Raw genomic sequence first — 22,868 nt, forward strand, 5'->3', positions numbered from 1 at the left:
CAAGATACGGATAAATACACAAACTTGACCATGCGAATGTCCTGGCTGTGGCGATACGGACAACCTGTCAAACCAGAGCCAGATAGATCGGAAAAACGGTTCTCAGCGCATGCGCATTGTGCGCTGAAAATCGCCTTTTGTGATGCCTTCCCGGGTCTGTACACACTCCGTACACACTCCGTGCGGACCCGGGGAGGCCGGAAATTCTGGGCCAATCTGGAGCCAGAATACAGCAAGCTGGGCTCAGTAAACATAGACCCAAAACTGATCAGCTCAAACCAGACCTAAAATAGTTTAACAAATTAAAACTGGTATAAAGAGGAAAAATAACCTTTACAAAACCTGCAGAGAGGAAGCGAAAGGAGCTCTCTGAGTGGAATAGAAAAATATAGAAGAAGTTAAAGGTTCATCAGAGGGTCAAAGAGAGATGGAAAAGCAAAGCAGCAGAGGCTCCAAGTCTCAGTAAACTCAACACGAAACATGTCCAACCAACGCAGAGCTGCAGCAACAAAGACAGAATAATGTTGGACCACAAATCCAAAACAGGAGAATCCAGTCAAAGGACGTCAGGATCAAACTGTACAGGGCTCTAGTCAGTCCCACCTTGAGTACTGTGTCCAGTTCTGGTCAGTGCCACCTCAAGTACTGTGTCCAGTTCTGGTCAGTCCCACCTCGAGTACTGTGTCCAGTTCTGGTCAGACCCACCTCAAGTACTGTGTCCAGTTCTGGTCAGACCCAACTAGCGGTCTACAGCATTCACATTGGGGATGGGAGGCACTAATGATGTTAAGACTACTTTCTCATCTGGAATCTCTCCCCAAAACTTGTTAAGTCTGGGGGTCAATTGCAAACTTAGAAACTGACATTGATATTTTTTTCGACCAGGGTATGAAGGATTATGGGACTAAGGTGGTAGATAGAGTTAAGGTACAGATCAGCCATGATCTAATAAGAACATAAGAACATAAGAAATAAGAGCAGGAGCAGAGCCTGTTCTGCTATTTATTACGATAATGGCTGATCCGATCATGGACTCAGGTCCACTTCCTTGCCCACTCCCCATAACCCCTTATTCCCTTATCAGTTAAGAAACTTTCTATCTCTGTCTTAAATTTATTCAATGACCCAGCTTCCACAGCTCTCTGAGGCAGCGAATTCCACAGATGTACAACCCTCTGAGAGAAGAAATTCCTTCTCATCTCAGTTTTAAATGGGCGGCCCCTTATTCTAAGATTATGCCCCCTAGTTTTAGTCTCCCCTATCAGTGGAAACATCCTCTCTTCATCCAATTTGTCAAGCCCCCTCATAATCTTATACGTTTCGATAAGATCACCTCTCATTCTTCTGAATTCCAATGAGGAGTGGCCCACCCTACTCAACATTTCCTCATAAGTCAATCCACTCATCTCCGGAATTAACCTAGTGACCTTTCTCTGAACTGTCTCCAAAGCAAGTATATCCTTTCTTAAATATGGAAACCAAAACTGCACACAGTATTCCAGGTGTGGCCTCACCAACACTTTGTATAACTGTAGCATGTCTTCCCTGCTTTTATACTCCAACCCCTTTGCAATAAAGGCTAAGATTCCATTGGCCTTCCTGATCACTTGCTGTACCTGCATACTAACCTTTTGTGTTTCATGCACCAGGTCCCGCTGTACTGCAGCACTTTGCAATTGTTCTCCATTTAAATAATACCTTGCTCTTTGATTTTTTTTTCTGCCAAAGTGCATAACCTCACGCTTTCCAACATTATACTCCATCTGCCAAATTTTTGCCCACTCATTTAGCCTGTCTATGTCCTTTTGCAGATTTCGTGTGTCCTCCTCACGCATTTCTTTTCCTCCCATCTTTGTATCGTCAGCAAACTTGGCTACGTTACACTCAGTCCCTTCATCCAAGTCATTAATATAGATTGTAAATGTTGTGTATGCATGCCTGTAAAACTGTTATGCAACACTGAATGTACCCTTACACTGTACACACCTTGTCTGTACACCAGAGGGTGCTGCTGTGGAGACCTAAGGGTTACTTGCAGTGTAAAAAGGAACACACAGCTTGTTGTCCTCACTCAGGAGCTGCAAATAAAGGACTACAGGTCTACACAGTTTAAGTATCATACCCTGCCTCATGGAGTCATTACTAAAGATGCCTACATACACTACAGTAAATAGTTGGGGTCCCAGCACTGATCTGTGCGGCACCCCACTAGTTACTGATTGACAACCCAAGAATGAACCATTTATCCCGACTCTCTGTTTTCTGTTAGTTAGCCAATCCTCTATCCATGCCAATATATTACCCACAACCCTGTGAACTTTTATCTTGTGCAGGAACCTTTTATGTGGCACCTTGTCAAATGCCTTCTGGAAGTCCAAATACACCACATCGACTGGTTCCCCTTTATCCACCTGTTCGTTACATCCTCAAAGGATTCCAGCAAATTTGTCAAACATGACTTTCCTTTCATAAATCCATGCTGACTGTGCCTGACCGAATTATGCTTTTCCAAATGTCCTGCTACTGCTTCTTTAATAATGGACTCCAACATTTTCCCAACCACAGATGTTAGGCTAACTGGTCTATAGTTTCCTGCTTTTTGTCTGCCTCATTTTTTAAATTGGGGTGTTGCATTTGCAGTTTTCCAATCTGCTGGGACCTCCCCAGAATCCTGGGAATTTTGGTAAATTGCAACTAATGCATCCACTATCCCTGCCGTTACTTCCCTTAAGACCCGAGGATGCAAGCCATCGGATCGAGGGGATTTATCCACCTTTAGTCCCATTATCTTACTGAGTACCACCTCCTTAGTGATTGTGATTGTGTTAAGTTCCTCCCCCGGCTATCATCCCTTGACGATCCACTGTTGGGATATTGTTCGTGTCCTCTACCGTAAAGACTTATATAAAATATTTGTTCAGAGTTTCTGCCATCTCCATGTTCCCCATTACTAATTCCCCGGTCTCCTCCTCTAAGGGACTAACATTTACTTTAGCCACTCTTTTCCTTTTTATAGATCTATAGAAACTCTTGCTATTTATTTTTTATTTTGTGCTTGTTTACTTTCATGGGGCTAGATTTTCCATTATATTTGCATGTATGACGCCCACTTTACACCCATTTTACCGCTGAAATGAAGTTTAATGCCCAGATATCGGCCATTTAGCCACAAAATGGAAACTGACGCCCATTTCTCGGACAATTATTGCCGAGCATTACTTTTGCCATGTACATAACACCGGGAAAAAATAATACCGCCCGCCCACTTTTTTTGGGCGGAATCATCAGAACGGGCGAAACAAATGCCCATAATATGCCCAGCGTTACTTTCTGCACGTAATTAATGCTGAGATTCAATAATACCGACCGCCTACTTTACTTTGTCGTAAACATCACATTTGCCGAAACTAACGCCCAGGAGATAGCCCAGCACTTTCACCACCTCGCACACATCTCGCCCACAATATCGCTCGCCCAAAACACTGCTCTGAAAAAGTGGACCTGTTCTGAATGAATCACAGCGGTGTGGGCGCCATTTTCCAAATCGCAGGTCGCTTCATTCAAAAGGCTGCTTCAACATCGGGGGAGTTTGGATTGACTCTGGAGTTCTTCTCAGGTGAAGTGACCATCTCAACATACATATTTTCAGACTCTGGACTATTGGGGGTTTACTGTAGGTGTCTTTTAGTGTTGAAATTATTGCTTCTGATCAATCGCTATTATACTTTCATTGGAATGGGGCCAGCCATTTCTCAGCCTGCATCGATTAATACGCAGATGCTGCAGAGTGCAAATGGCACAACGTCTAATGCACATCATTATGTCCCCAATGTAAGACGTGCCAGACTGAGGAGGAGGTCCAGACCATACACACCCCACACTTACAGGGAGAAGAGGTCTTACTTCGACGTGTCCGAGCACACCTGCCTTCGGAGACTGCACTTCCACAAGGTGGTGAGCAAGGAAATATGCGAGTTCATCAGGCCAGATATGCCGCCTGCCATCAGGACAACATTGTCGGTCGAGGTCAAGGTCACCATGGCACTGTCTTTCTATGCGTCCGGTTCCTTTCGGGCCTATGCGGTCGACATTTCCCCCCTGTCTCACCATGCCACACATCGCTGCATTAGACAGGTCACGGAGGCCCTGTACGTGCGTAGGATGGACTTTATCAGCTTCTCCGTTGTGATATATTCACAGAGCACAGCACAGACCGTTTCCTAAGATGGCAGGCTTCTCTCTCGGAACTCTCCGGAAAGCTGCCTGTTCTGTTGAATGATTAACTATACAGTTGCAGTACACAATACGTCCACATCCCCAGTGTGGCGCTGCAAGCATTACAAGCTTACTGACATTACACTTCTCCTTAATGAAAAAGCCATCATAACAAACATCATAAATAACTTCATTTTTATACATATTTACAAATTTAACTTTACCACTTGTTTTCTGTTTCGAAGAGAATAACTTCGCTCTCGAACAGAACCTTTCAAACAGGGTATTGATTTCACACTCATTTGAGGCTCATCCTGAGGAACGTTTTCCTCCATGGAATTTCCTTGATTTTCATTTGCACTCACTCTAACTTCAGGCTCTTTGTTTCCCTGACTCGGACTCAGGCTTTCATTCTGATTCTCTCCTGGATTTGTTTCCAGTACATTGGATTTAGGATTTGCTACTGATATATCAAAACTATCTGAAAAGTCAGAAATAATTGAATCATTCCCACCTTCAACTCCTTCCATATCTGTAGGTAAAATATGATCAATATGAACAAACCTAACCTGTCCATTATCAAACATCTTTACCAAATATGTGCGAGGACCACATATTTTCACTACTCTTCCTGGTAACCACTTTAACCATTTATGGTGACGGGTCTTCACTCTCACCTTCTGGTTTAATTTCACTCTTCTCTCTTTTAGGGGCTTATGGTCCGTAACGATGGTAAATTTACGACCATACAAGTATTTGTGAAACTTCTTGACCCCAAAAATTAATGCCAAAGCTTCCCTTTCAATTTGCGCATAATTTTTCTCACTGGCACTGAGAATGCGTGAAGCAAAAGCAATTGGTCTCTCCTCCTCACTACTTAATACATGAGAGATTACTGCCCCAACTCCATACGGAGAGGCATCACATGCTAGCTTAATCTCCTTAGATATGTCACAGTGAACTAACATGGTGCTCTCTACCAATTTGTTTTTACACTCCTTCAATGCTGTTTCGCATTCTTTTGACCACTTCCACTGGACCTGTTTTTTCAAAAGTTCATTCAGTGGATGTAATACTGTAGCCAAATTTGGTAGGAACTTTCCATAATAGTTCAAAAGACCCAAGAATGAACAAAATTCAGTGACATTCCTGGGAGTGGGTGCATTTCTAATTGCATCCAATTTTTCCATGGTCGGATGTAAACCATCTTTGTCTACTCTGTACCCTAAGTACTCCAGTGAGTTTTTAAATAACTCACACTTACGAGCAGACACTCGTACTCTGTGCTTCTCTAGCCGTTTGAGGACTTCATTCAATATCTTATTATGAATTTGCCTAAACGGTGCTGAAATTAGTATGTCATCCAAATAACATACTACACCTTCAATACTTTGCAAAATCTGGTTCATCAGCCGTTGGAATATGGCAGGGGCGGAAGACACTCCAAACGGTAGCCTATTAAATTGATATAGGCCTAGATGAGTATTTATAGTCAAACATGATTTGGATTCCTCATCTAGTTCAAGCTGTAAGTAGGCATTCGTAAGATCCAGTTTTGAGAAGATCTGACCACCTGTCAGTGTTGTGAACAAATCTTCTATATTCAGCAATGTATTGGGGACATTACCCTCTGGAACCTGGTTTACGGTTACCTTATAATCACCACACAATCTTACTTTACCATCAGACTTAGGTACAACAACAATGGGTGCAGCCCAATTACATCGATCTATCTTACAAATAATGTTCTCAGTCTCTAGTCTTTTGAGTTCTTGCTCAACTTTCTCCTTGAGTGCATATGGTACGGAACGTGGCTTGTAGTAAACCGATCTAGCGTCCTTCTGTACCCTGACACTCGCCTTGAAGCCTTGGATCGGACTGCCCGTTTCACAGAACACCTTCAGATACTGCTTGATAACTTCATTCGTTGATGAAAATCTCGCTTCCACAGAGAAAATCTTACTCCAATCCAGCTTCAGTGAGCTCAACCAGTTTCTTCCCAGTAAAGCAGTCTTGTCTCCTTTCACTACTATTCGAGGCAAGTTCTGAAATTGATCTTTATATTTCACCGATACGGTGATACTGCCTACTACAGGAATTTTCTCTCCCGAGTAGCCTCGCAGCTCTATCTTGGATTTCTTCAGTTGGAAATCACGCAATTTGTCGCGGTACAGTGACTCCGGTATTACACTCACGGAGGCACCCATGTCAATTTCCATTGGTATCTTGAATCCCGCAACATCTATGTGGATTTTGATGCTTTCCGAATCGTTGTCCGTTAACCTCGTGCTCCTGATGACGTGTAACTCTAACATCTCCTCGTCCTGTTGTTGTTCTTCCATGCTATGAAGTTTCTTTGGATTTCTACTCATAGCTTTGAACGCTGGACTCATAGCTTTAAAAACTGGTTTACCCTTCAGTCGGCATGCCTTCGCAAGACGCCAGTCTTTCTGCAGAAGAAACACTCTGCCTTCATGTATGAACAACTTTGAGCAATGTGTTGTCCCAGGCACCTATAGCACGACTTCGACGCCCTGGTAGAATTTCCAGTTTCTGAGACTTTCGGCCATGGACGTCTTTTACTTTGAACCTGCAGGTGATTTACCTCGATTGACTGATGACCGTAATCATTATTTAATTCTCGGGAATATTGTTCGGCCATGCTTATCGACCTCGCTGTCTGCCGAATCCCGAAATGATAGCTTTCAGCAATTTCTAACAGTTTAGGGTTATAGTGCTGCTCCAGCTTCACTAAAATCTCTTTCAGCGTTGTATCCTGTGGCTCGTCAGACACAAGCAGATTTACAAGGGTTTCGTATAATGCCGGACCTGCCACTGTAAAGAAAATCGCTTTCTTACGTTCCAACACAGCCCAGTTCTGGACTGCATTGTCTGGAACTTCGATTATGTTATTTGCAGTGAAATACATTTCTAGCCGATCCACATACGCTTTAAAACATTCCTGGTCGTGTCTATATTCACCCAAATATCCGATTACACCTGCCATTTTTAATCTCTAGCTGTTCACACCGTGTGCTGTTTTTTTACCTCGGATTGCAGGCTGCTCTCTCAGAACTCTCCGGAAAACCTGTTCTGTTTAATGATTAACTATACAGTTGCAGTACACAATATGTCCACATCCCCAGTGTGGAGCTACAAGCATTACAAGCTCACAGACATGACACCCATGACCACGGAGGCTCAGACTGGCAGGGCTGGAGCATTCTACCGCATTGCTAAGTTCCCCAGGGCCCAGGGAGCAATACAGTGCACTCACATCGCCATGCGGGCATCTTCTCAGGACCCAGAGATTTTCGTAACAGAAAAAGATTTCACTCCCTGAAGGTCCAACTATTTGTTGACCACAACCAGATAATAATGGCAGTGAATGCCAAATGTCGGGGCAGCTTCGATGAGACTCACATCCTGTGTGAGAGCGCTGTCTCTGACATGTTTAAGAGTCAGCCACAAGGACAATGCTGGATGCTTGGTGATAACCGATATGGCCTAGCCAACTGGCTGACGACCCCACTGCGTGACACCCAGGTCAAGTTCCTGGGCAGGAGGGTTGCCGCAGATGGGATCTGGCCCATCGAATCAAAAACTGAGGCAATTCACCGGGCAATACGTCGGAGTTGCAATCATTCCTGGGACTTTTGAACTACTTTGGGAACTTTCTGCCGAACTTAAGCACATTGTTGGAGCCATTACACATGCTCCTCCGTAAAGGTTGTGAATGGTTTTGGGGGGATTGTCAAGAACGGGTTTTCAATAAGGTGAGAAACCTGCTGTGTTCCAACAAACTGTTAACTTTGTATGACCCCTGTAAAAAACTGGTTTTAACATGCGATGCGTCATCCTACGGGGTTGGGTGTATATTGCAGCAGGGTAACGATGACGGCTGACTCCAACCGATGGCTTATGCCTCCAGGTCGCTCTCCCAGGCAGAGCATGGATACGGCATGGTCGAGAAGGAGGCACTCGCGTGTGTGTACGGTGTGAAAAAGATGCACCAGTACCTTTTCGGCAGACAGTTCGAGCTAGAGACGGACCACAAACCGTTAATATCCCTGTTGCCCGACAGCAAGGCTCTCAACGCTAATGCGTCAGCTTGCATACAGCGATGGGCCCTCACGCTGGTTGCGTATGACTACACCATACGGCACCAGCCAGGCACCGAAAATTGTGCTGAATCACTCAGCAGGCTCCCACTGGCCACCACCGAGTGGGCTTCAGAGCAGAGCGGCGAGATGGTCATGGCCATTGAGGCTTTTGTCCCTGCGGGCTCCCCCATCACAGCCCGCCAGATCAAACTCTGGACCAACAGGGACCCCCTCCTATCGATGAGAAAGAAATGTGTCCTGACTGGGAATTGGGCGCCCACACACAGGGCGTGCCCTGAGGAAGTCAGGCCGTTTCAGAGACGGATGGATGAACTCTCCATCCAAGCCGACTGCCTGTTATGGGGCAGCTGAGTAGTCATGCCCCAGAAAGGAAGGGAAGCGTTCATCAGGGAACTCCACAGCGAGCACCCTGGCATTGTGTTAATGAAGGCCATTGCCCGGTCACATGTGTGGTGGCCGTGGATTGACTCACACCTGGAACACTGGGTTCGCAGGTGCACGACGTGTGCCCAGCTGGGTAATGCCCCCAGGAAGCCTCCACTCAGCCCATGGCCTTGACCCACCAGGCCATGGTCACGTATTCATGTAGACTATGCCGGCCCGTTCATGGGAAAAATGTTCCTGATCGTTGTTGATGCATACTCGAAGTGGATCGAGTGCATCATATTGAACTCGTGCACGACATCCATCACAGTGGAGAGTCTGCGTATGGTTTTCGCGACCCACGGCTTGCCGGACATCCTGGTCAGCGACAATGGCCCGTGTTTTACCAGCCATGAATTCCAGGAGTTTATGTCGGGCAATGGGATCAAGTACGTCCGGACAGCGCCATTCAAGCCGGCTTCCAATGGCCAGGCGAAACGGGCGGTCCAAGTCATAAAGCAGGGCATGCTACGCATCCAAGGAACCTCCCTTCAGTACCGCCTATCGCGCCTCCTGCTGGCCTACAGGTCCCGGCCGCACTTGCTCACGGGAGTCCCGCCAGCGGAACTCCTCATGAAACGCACGCTCAAGACACGGCTGTCCCTCATTCACCCAGACCTGGCAGACATTGTTGAGGGCAAGCTCCAGTCCCAAACTGAGCTCCATGATCGAGGCTCAAGGGGGAGATGTATAGAAATAGATGACCTGGTATTTGTTCTTAACCATGCTTTGGGACCCAAATGGCTTGAGAGCACCGTAATTGGCAAAGAAGGAAATAGGGTCATGGTGGTCAGACTAAACAATGGGCAGATATGCCGCAAACACTTGGACCAAGTAAAGGAAAGGTTCAGCATAGACAGGGAGGAACCTGAAGAAGAGCATGATGAGATAGCACTCACACCACTGCCAGCGCACGAGCAACAAAGACAGCCCTCAGCATGCACAGTCCCTGCGGCCAGCCCGGACAGGCCGGAATCACCTCAAGTGACAGAGACACGTGCCGAGGCTCAGCCACCAGAGCCACAACTGCGGCGCTCCACGAGAGAGCGCCGACCACCCGATAGCCTTAACCTCTGAAACTAAAAAGACTCAAGGGGGGAGGTGATGTCATGTATTTGACCATCTTGCAGCGACAATAGTTATGTAACTGTAACTCATGCACACTGTACCTGTACCCTTGAAATGCACACCCTGACCACAGGGGGTGAGCTTGCGGGAGACACTCCTCACCTGGATTTCCAGGTATAAAAGGGGAGGTCCCACCCAGGGTCAGCACTCTTTGGTCCTGGGAATAAAGTGAAGGTCACAGAGTGACCGTGTCTGATACATACATGCCTTGGGTGAGTTTGTAACAAGGTGCAGACACTACAAAAATGAAGCATTTTATGTAAATTGTGACCTTGTTTTGAACAAAGCAAGTTCTGCATCAATTGACTCCGAGAGGAAGCTCCTGATGCTTTTGATAAAAAAGGGTCTGATTTCATTGTTTAAAATGCTTCATCACGGAGACAAAATATCTGGGTGAATGTTTCAGCCTCCTGTCCAGGGGAAATGGTGCGGTAATGCACCAATAATAGTGGCCAGTGACCTACGACCCCGATGCCTCCATCGCTGTGGCCATGGCAACGTCCCCCGGGCCTCCCACTGGCAGCCTGAGCAGCCTCTGAGTCAGGTGGGAGGCCTGTCTAAAATGTAACTCAGGGTCCTGTGACGTGCAGAGGATTCCGATTACCATTATTGGACAGAACTGGATGGAGTGTGATCCCAGTTCAGGCCAAAGATTGCAATCAGCTGGCAGCCTGGCTGAAGAGGATCCAGTAGGAAAGTTCCTTTTTATTTGTGTGGGGCTGGGAGACTCCTCCCGGCTCCACAAACCCAGCCTGAGCTGCTGCCGCTCCATCCTCACAACGGACCTTCCTTCTCCTGGGCCCGAGGCCGGTCGGGCCGTCGCTATTTCAGCAGCTTGGAGCCGGCGGGTTACCCCGGGGAGCTCGATCTCCGGACACACACCATTGTCCCGATGCTAATGAAGCCCAGCTCGCAAAACCACACTTCCTGTCCTGTGCACTCGGCTGGTCTCCATATTATAACACGGTATAGAGGCACTGGGGAAGGTGCAACATGGATTTACTGGGGTGATACAGAACTGAGAGGATATACTGATCAGGGAAGGCTCAACAGGCTGGGGCTCTTATCTATAAAATAGAGAAGGCTGAGGGGCGACCTGATAGAGGTATTTAAGATTATGAAAGGGTTTGAGAGAACAGACATAGAGAAGATGTTTCTACTTTTCGGGGAGATCTGAACTTGGAGCCATAAATATAAGATTGTCATTGATAAATCCAATAGAGAATTCAGGAGGAACTTCTGTACCCCAAGAGTGGTGAGAATGCGGAACTCGCTACCACAAGGTGCAGTTGTTATGTATGTAATAACTTGATAGACTTGTTACTGTAAACTCACTCAGGTGCAAACCTGGTTCAACTTTATTTGCGCCCAAAGTGCGCACATTACATGGTGACTTGCTTTATATACTTGGGCCCACACACACATGTGTACAGCCCCTTGACCTCCGACAGTGGTGCCCCCTATGGTCTAGTGACCCCAAGTATAAATAAATAACAACATCCCCCTTCAAGATCTTAGTATCAGTCTTTTTACAAATTAAGACGGTCCGGGGCTTTCCACTCACGAGTCAATCGTCTCAGTTCAGCTCCAGTTCTGAGTCAGTTATGACTGGAAGGTGGGTAGCCGATCTGATGGGAGTGGTAATGACCACGTCAGAGATTGAAAGTTCAGATTCATTGATCACAGCAGGGTCTTCTGGAATGAATATAGGTTGATTGGTCACTGATTGTGTCTTCCACTTTGGACCTTGACCATAATTTAGCACATAAACTGGATCGTTAACAGAGCTATCGCGTGACACAGTAGCGCGATCATGATATCATTGCTGATTTTGACCTCTGTTTTCAACACGATCATTCAAGTCAGGATGGACAAGAGAGAGCTTGGTTTTGAGACTTCTCTTCAGCAATAGTTCAGCAGGGGAGACTCCGGTAAACATGTGGGGTCTTGTCCTATAACTAAGCAGTATACATGACAAGTGAGTCTGCAGTGAACCCTGAGTTACACGTTTCATACTCTGCTTGATCGTTTGAACAGCACGCTCTGCTTGACCATTGGAAGCAGGTTTGAATGGTGCTGACCTCACATGTTTAATACTATTGAGTTTCATGAACTCTTGAAACTCCAGACTTGTGAAGCAAGATCTGTTGTCGCTCACAACGATGTCAGGCAGACCATGAGTAACAAACATGACACGGAGGCTTTCAATGGTAGCTGTGGATGTACTGGATGACATGATTATACACTTTATCCATTAGAATATGCATTACCACAACAAAAAACATCTTTCCCAGGAAAGGACCCGCAAAGTCAATGTGGATCCTCGACCATGGTTTAGATGGCCACGACCACAGACTCAGCGGAGATTCCGCTGGTACTTTGCTTAGCTGCATGCAAGTGTTGCACTGATGCACTTAATGATTTCAGATCAGAGTCAATTCCAGGCCACCATACGTGAGACTTGGCGATGGCTTTCATCATGACAATACCGGGATTAGTGCTATGTAGATCACATACAAATTGTTCTCTACCTTTCTTAGACATAACAACATGATTATCCCACAGTAAACAAGCTGACTGAATGGACAGTTCATCTTTGCGATGGTTGTAAGGTTTGGTCTCATCACACATTTCCATGGGTATGGCAGACCAATCACCACTAAGGACACAATGTTTTACAACCGATAAAATCTGGTCATGGCTGGTCCAGATCCTAACTTGTTGAGCAGTGATAGGAGTTCCTTCATTCTCAAAAGCATCCATTACTAGCAGCAGATCTGCAGATTGAGGCGTCTCCACCTCTGGTGTGGGTAACGGCAGACGGCTCAGTGCATCGGCACAATTCTCAGTGCCAGGTCTATGGTGAATGACATATTCATAGGCAGATAATGTCAGCACCCACCTCTGGATCAGGGCAATGCATTGGTATTAATTTCATTGTTTTTGGAAAACAAAGGTATGAGTGGTTTGTGATCTGTTTCAAGTTCAAAACGAAGACCAAACAGGTACTGATGCATCTTTTTGACCCCATACACACAGGTTAAAGCTTCTTTTTCTACCATGCTGTAGGCTTTTTCCACCTTTGACAAACTTTTCGAAGCATACGCAACCAGTTGTAGTTTACCCGACTCATCCTGACAGTGCCATCACTCTTCAACACAGGAACAATGGGACTGGCCCATTCAGTAAATTTGACCAGTGATATGACCCCTTCACATTGGAGTCTGTCAAGCTCAATTTCGACCTTCTCCCTCATCATGTACAGAACAGACCAAGCTTTGTGACAGACAGGTCTTGCATCTGAGTCTAGGTGAATCTGCACCTTGGCTCCCGTAAAATTGCCAATGCTCGGTTCAAACAAAGAAAGAAATGTCTTCAGTACTTGAGCACATGAAGTGTCCTCCACCTTTGATATCGTTCCAATTCCATTTGATTTTTTTGAGCCAATTCCTACCGAACAGCATTGGACCATTGTCTGGGACGATCCATAACGGTAGATCATGAACCACACCATCATACGACACCTTGACTACTGCACTGCCAATCACCGGTATGAGTTCCTTAGTGTAAGTACTCAACTTGGCATTGACTGGATTCAGCTTAGGCTTCACAGCATTAGTGTCCCACAGCTTGTCGAATGTCCTCTGGCTCATTATCGACTGACTCGCACCCGTGTCCAGTTCCATCGATACTGGCATGCCATTCAGTTTCACATTAACCATTATCGGTTGGTTCTTTGTCAGGAATGAATACAGTCCATACACTTCCTCCTCGAGTATCTTGGATTGCATATTCGGGTCAGCACTGGACTGGTCATCATCATCCATGTGATGAGCCACAGCATGTTTGTTTAGTTGTGGGCACATTCGCTGAAGATAACCCACTTTTGAACATCCTTACAGATGTACTGTTTAAACTGACACTGATGAGGCCGATGATTGCCTGCACCATGCCAACAGGGTGAAATCGGATTCGTACCAGTTGGCAGAATTTGAGCAGCTACAGGTTTCACATAAGCAGTCAAGTAGGACCTGCCGTAAGCAGCTCTGACAGACAATATCTGCCTTAGATTATCATCAGTCGTCATGCATGCCTGAGCAATCGCGATGGCCTTGCTCAAATCAAACATCTCCGGAGCCAATAACTTCCAAAGGATCACATCATGGTTGATGCCTATCATGAAGAAATCTTGCAGCATGTCTATCAACGCGCTTTCGGCCCAGCATGATGTCTTAGGTCGGCGACGAATTCCGACACATTCTGGCCCTCAGCACGAACATGCGTGTAGAATGGATAGCGTGAGATGATGATGCCTTCTTTTGGTTTGAGATGGTCACGTAGCAGAGCACACAATTCCCCATTGTCCTTGTCCATTGGATGTGCAGGCGAGAGAAGATTCTTTATGAGGCCATAGATTTTCGGACCGCAGTGAGGAAAACTGCCCGGCGCCTAACTGCGTCAGCAGCTTCCTCCATTTTGTTGGCTACAAAGTACTGGTCCAGGCTGTCGGTAAAATCCGCCCAATCCTCGCCTTCCACGAATCTCTCCAGAATTCCAATGGTGCTCATTTTGCATGTGAAGGTTTTTAAGTTACCTCGTCGCCAAATGTTATGTATGTAATAACTCGATAGACTTGTTACTGTAAACTCACTCAGGTGCAAACCTGGTTCAACTTTACTTGTGCCCAAAGTGCGTACATTACATGGTTTATATACCTGAGCCCGTACACACATGCGTACAGCCCCTTGACCTCCGACAGTGGCGCCCCCTGGTGTCTAGTGACCCCTGGCATGAATACATAACAGTAGTTAAGGCAAATAATACAGTTGCATTTAAGGGCAAGCTAGATAAGCACATGAGGGAGAAAGGAATGGAAGGATATTCTGATAGGGTGAGATGAAAAGGGGGTGGGAGGAGGCTTGTGTGGAGCATAAACCCCGGCATAGACCAGTTGGGCCGAACAGCCTGTTTCTGTGCTGTAGAATCGATGTAAACTTCAGGTGCATTTTCCTTTCTTGGGAGCTTGGACAACAACTCAGATCAATTTGTCTCAATAACAACAACAACTTGTATGTATATAGCACCTTTAATGTAGTGAAATGTCCCAAGAGTATTGTGAAATAAAAATTTGACACCGAGCCAAATAAGTAGAAATTAGCTGAGGTGACCAAAAGCTTAAGGAGCATCTTAAAGGAGGAAAGAGAGGCAGAGAGGCAGAGAGGTTTAGGCAGGGAGTTCCCAAGCTTGGGGACTAGGCAACAGCAGGCACGGCCTCCAATGGTTGAATGATTATAATCAGAGATGCTCAGGAAGGCAGAATTAGAGGAGCGCAGACATCTCGGGGGGTTGTGGGGTTGGAGGAGATTACAGAGATAGGGAGGGGCGAGGCCATGGAAGGATTTTAAAATAAGGATGAGAATTTTAAAAACGAGGTGTTGATTGACCGAGAGTCAATGTAGGTCAGCGAGCACAGGGGTGATGGGTGAGCAGGACTTGGTGTGAGTTATAACATCAAGTCCTGATGAAATGCATCCCAGGGTATTAAAAGAGATGGCAGAAGTTATAGCAGATGCTTTCGTTATAATCTGCCAAAATTCTCTGGACTCTGGGGAGGTACCATCGGATTGGAAAGCAGCTAATGTAACGCCTCTGTTTAAAAAAGGGGCAGACAAAAGGCAGGTAACTATAGGCCGGTTAGTTTAACATCTGTAGTGGGGAAAAAGCTTGAAGGTATCATTAAGGAAGAAATAGCGTGACATCTAGATAGGAATAGTGCATTCAAGCAGATGCAACATGGATTCATGAAGAGGAAATCATGTTTAACTAATTTACTGGAATTCTTTGAGGATATAACAAGCATGGTGGATAGAGGTGTACCGATGGATGTGGTGTATTTGGATTCCCAAAAGGCATTCGATAAGGTGCCACACAAAAGGTTACTGCAGAAGATAAAGGTACGTGGAATTAGAGGAAATGTATTAGCATGGATAGAGAATTGGCTAACTAACAGAAAGCAGAGAGTCGGGATAAATGGGTCCTTTTCAGGTTGGCAATCGGTGGTTAGTGGTGTGCCACAGGGATCGGTGCTGGGACCACAACTGTTTACAATATATAAAGAGGAGGCGGGAGCTCGGAGCAGCGCGAGTCCGGGGTCGGCGAGAGGCCTATAAAGGCCAGCGGGAGCTCGGAGCAGTCAGTCGAGGAGGCGGGAGCTCGGAGCAGCGCGAGTCCGGGGTCGGCGAGAGGCCTATAAAGGCCAGCGGGAGCTCGGAGCAGTCAGTCGAGGAGGCGGGAGCTCGGAGCAGCGCGAGTCCGGGGTCGGCGAGAGGCCTATAAAGGCCAGCGGGAGCTCGGAGCAGTCAGTCGAGGAGGCGGGAGCTCGGAGCAGCGCGAGTCCGGGGTCGGCGAGAGGCCTATAAAGGCCAGCGGGAGCTCGGAGCAGTCAGTCGAGGAGGCGGGAGCTCGGAGCAGCGCGAGTCCGGGGTCGGCGAGAGGCCTATAAAGGCCAGCGGGAGCTCGGAGCAGTCAGTCGAGGAGGCGGGAGCTCGGAGCAGCGCGAGTCCGGGGTCGGCGAGAGGCCTATAAAGGCCAGCGGGAGCTCGGAGCAGTCAGTCGAGGAGGCGGGAGCTCGGAGCAGCGCGAGTCCGGGGTCGGCGAGAGGCCTATAAAGGCCAGCGGGAGCTCGGAGCAGTCAGTCGAGGAGGCGGGAGCTCGGAGCAGCGCGAGTCCGGGGTCGGCGAGAGGCGTACCGGTGCAGCTACAGGGAGAAGGCAAAAAAACAAAGGTGACGTCACAGCCTAGGGGGTAAGTGATTGGCTGGTGATTGGTGAGTAGTTTTTCTTTTTCTTCTTATATTGGTCAGTAACTTTTAACATTGTTATTACCAGTTTAAGTGTATCTAAGGGTTAAGTCATGGCAGGAGAGCTCGGTCGGGTGTTATGCTCCTCCTGTACCATGTGGGAACTCAGGGACGCTTCCGGTGTCCCTGACGACTATGTGTGCGGGAAGTGTATCCGCCTCCAGCTCCTGACGGTCCGCGTTACGGAATTGGAGCTGAAGGTGGATTCACTCTGGAGCATCCACGATGCTGAGAATGACGTGAGTATCACGTGTAGTGAGTTGGTCTTACCGCAGGGAAAGGGTCCACAGCCAGATAGGGAATGGAAGACCAGCAGGAAGAGTAGAGCAAGGAAGGTAGTGCAGGGGTCCCCTGCGGTCATCCCCCTGCAAAACAGATACACCGCTTTGGGTACTGTTGAGGGGAATGACTCATCAGGGGAGGGCAGCAGCAGCCAAGTTCATGGCACCGTGGCTGGCTCTGCTGCACAGGAGGGCAAGAAAAAGAGTGGGAGAGCGATAGTGATAGGGGATTCAATTGTGAGGGGAATAGATAGGCGTTTCTGCGGCCGCAACCGAGACTCCAGGATGGTATGTTGCCTCCCTGGTGCAAGGGTCAAGGATGTCTCGGAGCGGGTGCAGGACATTCTGAAATGGGAGGGAGAACAGCCAGTTGTCGTGGTGCACATTGGTACCAACGACATAGGCAAAAAAAGGGATGAGGTCCTACGAAACGAATTTAAGGAGCTAGGAGCTAAATTAAAAAGTAGGACCTCAAAAGTAGTAATCTCGGGATTGCTACCAGTGCCACGTGATAGTCAGAGTAGGAATCGCAGGATAGCGCAGATGAATACGTGGCTTGAGCAGTGGTGCAGCAGGGAGGGATTCAAATTCCTGGGGCATTGGGACCGGTTCTGGGGGAGGTGGGACCAGTACAAACCGGACGGTCTGCACCTGGGCAGGACTGGAACCAATGTCCTCGGGGGAGTGTTTGCTAGTGCTGTTGGGGAGGATTTAAACTAATATGGCAGGGGGATGGGAACCAATGCAGGGAGACAGAGGGAAACAAAAAGGAGCCAAAAGCAAAAGACAGAAAGGAGATGAGGAAAAGTGTAGGGCAGAGAAACCCAAGGCAAAGAACAAAAAGGGCCACTGTACAGCAAAATTCTAAAAGGACAAAGGGTGTTAATAAAACAAGCCTGAAGGCTTTGTGTCTTAATGCAAGGAGTATCCGCAATAAGGTGGATGAATTAATTGTGCAAATAGATGTTAAGAAATATGATGTGATTGGGATTACGGAGACGTGGCTCCAGGATGATCAGGGCTGGGAACTCAACATTCAGGGGTATTCAACATTCAGGAAGGATAGAATAAAAGGAAAAGGAGGTGGGGTAGCATTGCTGGTTAAAGAGGAGATTAATGCAATAGTTAGGAAAGACATTAGCTTGGATGATGTGGAATCTATATGGGTAGAGCTGCAGAACACCAAAGGGCAAAAAACGTTAGTAGGAGTTGTGTACAGACCTCCAAACAGTAATAGGGATGTTGGGGAGGGCATCAAACAGGAAATTAGGGGTGCATGCAATAAAGGTGTAGCAGTTATAATGGGTGACTTTAATATGCACATAGATTGGGCTAGCCAAACTGGAAGCAATACGGTGGAGGAGGATTTCCTGGAGTGCATAAGGGATGGTTTTCTAGACCAATATGTTGAGGAACCAACTAGGGGGGAGGCCATCTTAGACTGGGTGTTGTGTAATGAGAGAGGATTAATTAGCAATCTCATTGTGCGAGGCCCCTTGGGGAAGAGTGACCATAATATGGTGGAATTCTGCATTAGGATGGAGAATGAAACAGTAAATTCAGAGACCATGGTCCAGAACTTAAAGAAGGGTAACTTTGAAGGTATGAGGCGAGAATTGGCTAGGATAGATTGGCGAATGATACTTAGGGGGTTGACTGTGGATGGGCAATGGCAGACATTTAGAGACCGCATGGATGAAGTACAACAATTGTACATTCCTGTCTGGCGTAAAAATAAAAAGGGGAAGGTGGCTCAACCGTGGCTATCTAGGGAAATCAGGGATAGTATTAAAGCCAAGGAAGTGGCATACAAATTGGCCAGAAATAGCAGCGAACCTGGGGACTGGGAGAAATTTAGAACTCAGCAGAGGAGGACAAAGGGTTTGATTAGGACAGGGAAAATGGAGTACGAGAAGAAGCTTGCAGGGAACATTAAGGCGGATTGCAAAAGTTTCTATAGGTATGTAAAGAGAAAAAGGTTGGTGAAGACAAACGTAGGTCCCCTGCAGTCAGAATCAGGGGAAGTCATAACGGGGAACAAAGAAATGGCGGATCAATTGAACAAGTACTTTGGTTCGGTATTCACTAAGGAGGATACAAACAACCTTCCGGATATAAAAGGGGTCAGAGGGTCTAGTAAGGAAGAGGAACTGAGGGAAATCTTTATTAGTCGGGAAATTGTGTTGGGGAAATTGATGGGATTGAAGGCAGATAAATCCCCAGGGCCTGATGGCCTGCATCCTAGAGTACTTAAGGAGGTGGCCTTGGAAATAGCGGATGCATTGACAGTCATTTTCCAACATTCCATTGACTCTGGATCAGTTCCTATGGAGTGGAGGGTAGCCAATGTAACCCCACTTTTTAAAAAAGGAGGGAGAGAGAAAACAGGGAATTATAGACCGGTCAGCCTGACCTCAGTAGTGGGTAAAATGATGGAATCAATTATTAAGGATGTCATAGCAGTGCATCTGGAAAATGGTGACATGATAGGTCCAAGTCAGCATGGATTTGTGAAAGGGAAATCATGCTTGACAAATCTTCTGGAATTTTTTGAGGATGTTTCCAGTAAAGTGGACAAAGGAGAACCAGTTGATGTGGTATATTTGGACTTTCAGAAGGCTTTCGACAAGGTCCCACACAAGAGATTAATGTGCAAAGTTAAAGCACATGGGATTGGGGGTAGTGTGCTGACGTGGATTGAGAACTGGTTGTCAGACAGGAAGCAAAGAGTAGGAGTAAACGGGTACTTTTCAGAATGGCAGGCAGTGACTAGTGGAGTGCCGCAAGGTTCTGTGCTGGGGCCCCAGCTGTTTACATTGTACATTAATGATTTAGACGAGGGGATTAAATGCAGTATCTCCAAATTTGCGGATGATACTAAGTTGGGTGGCAGTGTGAGCTGCGAGGAGGATGCTATTAGGCTGCAGAGTGACTTGGATAGGTTAGGTGAGTGGGCAAATGCATGGCAGATGAAGTATAATGTGGATAAATGTGAGGTTATCCACTTTGGTGGTAAAAACAGAGAGACAGACTATTATCTGAATGGTGACAGATTAGGAAAAGGGAAGGTGCAACGAGACCTGGGTGTCATGGTACATCAGTCATTGAAGGTTGGCATGCAGGTACAGCAGGCGGTTAAGAAAGCAAATGGCATGTTGGCCTTCATAGCGAGGGGATTTGAATACAGGGGCAGGGAGGTGTTGCTACAGTTGTACAGGGCCTTGGTGAGGCCACACCTGGAGTATTGTGTACAGTTTTGGTCTCCTAACTTGAGGAAGGACATTCTTGCTATTGAGGGAGTGCAGCGAAGGTTCACCAGACTGATTCCCGGGATGGCGGGACTGACCTATCAAGAAAGATTGGATCAATTGGGCTTGTATTCACTGGAGTTCAGAAGAATGAGAGGGGACCTCATAGAAACGTTTAAAATTCTGACGGGTTTAGACAGGTTAGATGCAGAAAGAATGTTCCCAATGTTGGGGAAGTCCAGAACCAGGGGTCACAGTCTGAGGATAAGGGGTAAGCCATTTAGGACCGAGATGAGGAGAAACTTCTTCACCCAGAGAGTGGTGAACCTGTGGAATTCTCTACCACAGAAAGTAGTTGAGGCCAATTCATTAAATATATTCAAAAGGGAGTTAGATGAAGTCCTTACTACTCGGGGGATCAAGGGTTATGGCGAGAAAGCAGGAAGGGGGTACTGAAGTTTCATGTTCAGCCATGAACTCATTGAATGGCGGTGCAGGCTAGAAGGGCTGAATGGCCTGCTCCTGCACCTATTTTCTATGTTTCTATGTTTCTATGACCTGGAAGAGGGGACGGAGTGTAGTGTAACAAAATTTGCAGATGACACAAAGATTAGTGGGAAAGCGGGTTGTGTGGAGGACACAGAGAAGCTGCAAAGAGATTTAGATAGGTTAAGCGAATGGGCTAAGGTTTGGCAGATGGAATACAATGTCGGAAAATGTGAGGTCATCCACCATGGGAAAAAAAACAGTAAAAGGGAATATTATTTGAATGGGGAGAAATTACAACATGCTGCGGTGCAGAGGGACCTGGGGGCCCTTGTGCATGAATCCCAAAAAGTTAGTTTGCAGGTGCAGCAGGTAATCAGAAATGCGAATGGAATGTTGGCCTTCATTGCGAGAGGAATGAGTACAAAAGCAGGGAGGTCCTGCTGCAACTGTACAGGGTATTGGTGAGGCCGCACCTGGAGTACTGCGTGCAGTTTTGGTCACCTTACTTAAGGAAGGATATACTAACTTTGGAGGGGGTACAGAGACGATTCACTAGGCTGATTCCGGAGATGAGGGAGTTACCTTATGATGATAGATTGAATAGACTGGATCTTTACTCATTGGAGTTCAGAAGGATGAGGGGTGATCTTATAGAAACATTTAAAATAATGAAAGGGATAGACAAGATAGAGGCAGAGAGGTTGTTTCCAATGGTCGGGGAGACTAGAACTTGGGGGCACAGCCTCAAAATACGGGGGAGCCAATTTAAAACCGAGTTGAGAAGGAATTTCTTCTCCCAGAGGGTTGTGAATCTGTGGAATTCTATGCCCAAGGGAGCAGTTGAGGCTAGCTCATTGAATGTATTCAAATAACAGATAGATAGATTTTTAACCAATAATGGAATTAAGGGTTACGGGGAGCGGGCGGGTAAGTGGAGCTGAGTCCACGGCTAGATCAGCCATGATCTTGTTGAATGGAGGAGCAGGCTAGAGGGGCTAGATGGCCTACTCCTGTTCCTAATTCTTATGTTCTTATGTTAGGACATGGGCAGTCGAGATTTGGATCATTTCTAGTTTACGTAGGGTAGAATGTGGGAGACCAGCCAGGCGTACATTGGAATACCCAAAACTAGAGATAGCAAAGGTATGAATGAGAGTTTCAGCAGCAGATCTCATCAATTCTAATTCCAGATACAAATGATGGGTTTACAGTAGAGACAGAAGTGCTTGTAATTACTGCTGGAGAGAACTCCCATACCTTCCTCCCCCATGAGCAATCTGTCTTGGAAATTAAAAAAATGACCCTGAATGGGTTGAAGCTGAGCCTTTGAGAATCGTCACCACGCTGTGACATTTGATGTCTGCAGATGAGGACTTGAATTCTAAACCCTGCTGGATCTCCACCCGCACCAACACTTCCACAGCAAAGGTTGCTCTGTAACTCTGGGAAAGCATTTTATGTCAAAGAGCGACTCTCGGTAATCCTGCACCATGAACACTCCTGCAGTCCCAAAAAACATTAAATACACTGTGGCTCTTCCTGAGAGTCCAAGGGGTTAATTCGTCAATTCATGATTTCCTCCTGACCCCCTGGGAAAATTGATACGTTCTTACTATACGGTATAAATGCACACGAGGCCTATGCTTGAGAGAAGGTCAGTCTGTGACCTGTCCTTTATTCCTTAGCACTCAAATGATGAAGGTGGGTGGTGCTTCCCCTTTTATACCTGAAGGTCCAGGTTAGGACTGTCTCCCACCTAGTGGTCAGTGTTCTCACGGTGTACAACTTAGGTCAGTTTATACATGGCTTACAATGCTGGTTGAATACATGACATCACCTCCCCCGCAAAGTCTTATTGGGATCACAGGTTGAGTCTCTCTGGTGGTTTACGTTCCCTTGTAGAGCGCCTGAGTTGGGGCTCTGGTTGTTGGACGCTGGCCTGAGTGTCTGCTGTTTGCAGTGCCTCAGGCCTGTCCGGACTGCCCACAGTGACTGGGCTCTCCTCCCTTTGGTTCCTGTGTTCGGTCACCTGTGGTGGAGTGAACCCTATATCGTGTTCTTCCTCTGCTTCTTCTATGATATTGCTGAACCTCCTTTTTGT

At 46.8% G+C, this 22,868-nt stretch overlaps 1 protein-coding gene across 1 annotated transcript in view; it reads right to left on the minus strand.

The window, feature by feature from the left end:
- Window positions 1-22,868, minus strand: part of LOC139263075 (E3 ubiquitin-protein ligase TRIM39-like) — a 146,110-nt gene that overhangs the window by 32,870 nt on the left and 90,372 nt on the right. The gene's annotated exons all lie outside the window — the stretch shown is intronic.

The sequence above is a fragment of the Pristiophorus japonicus genome, chromosome 4 (genome assembly GCF_044704955.1).
Source record: "Pristiophorus japonicus isolate sPriJap1 chromosome 4, sPriJap1.hap1, whole genome shotgun sequence".
In the NCBI taxonomy this organism is placed as follows: Eukaryota; Metazoa; Chordata; class Chondrichthyes; family Pristiophoridae; genus Pristiophorus; species Pristiophorus japonicus.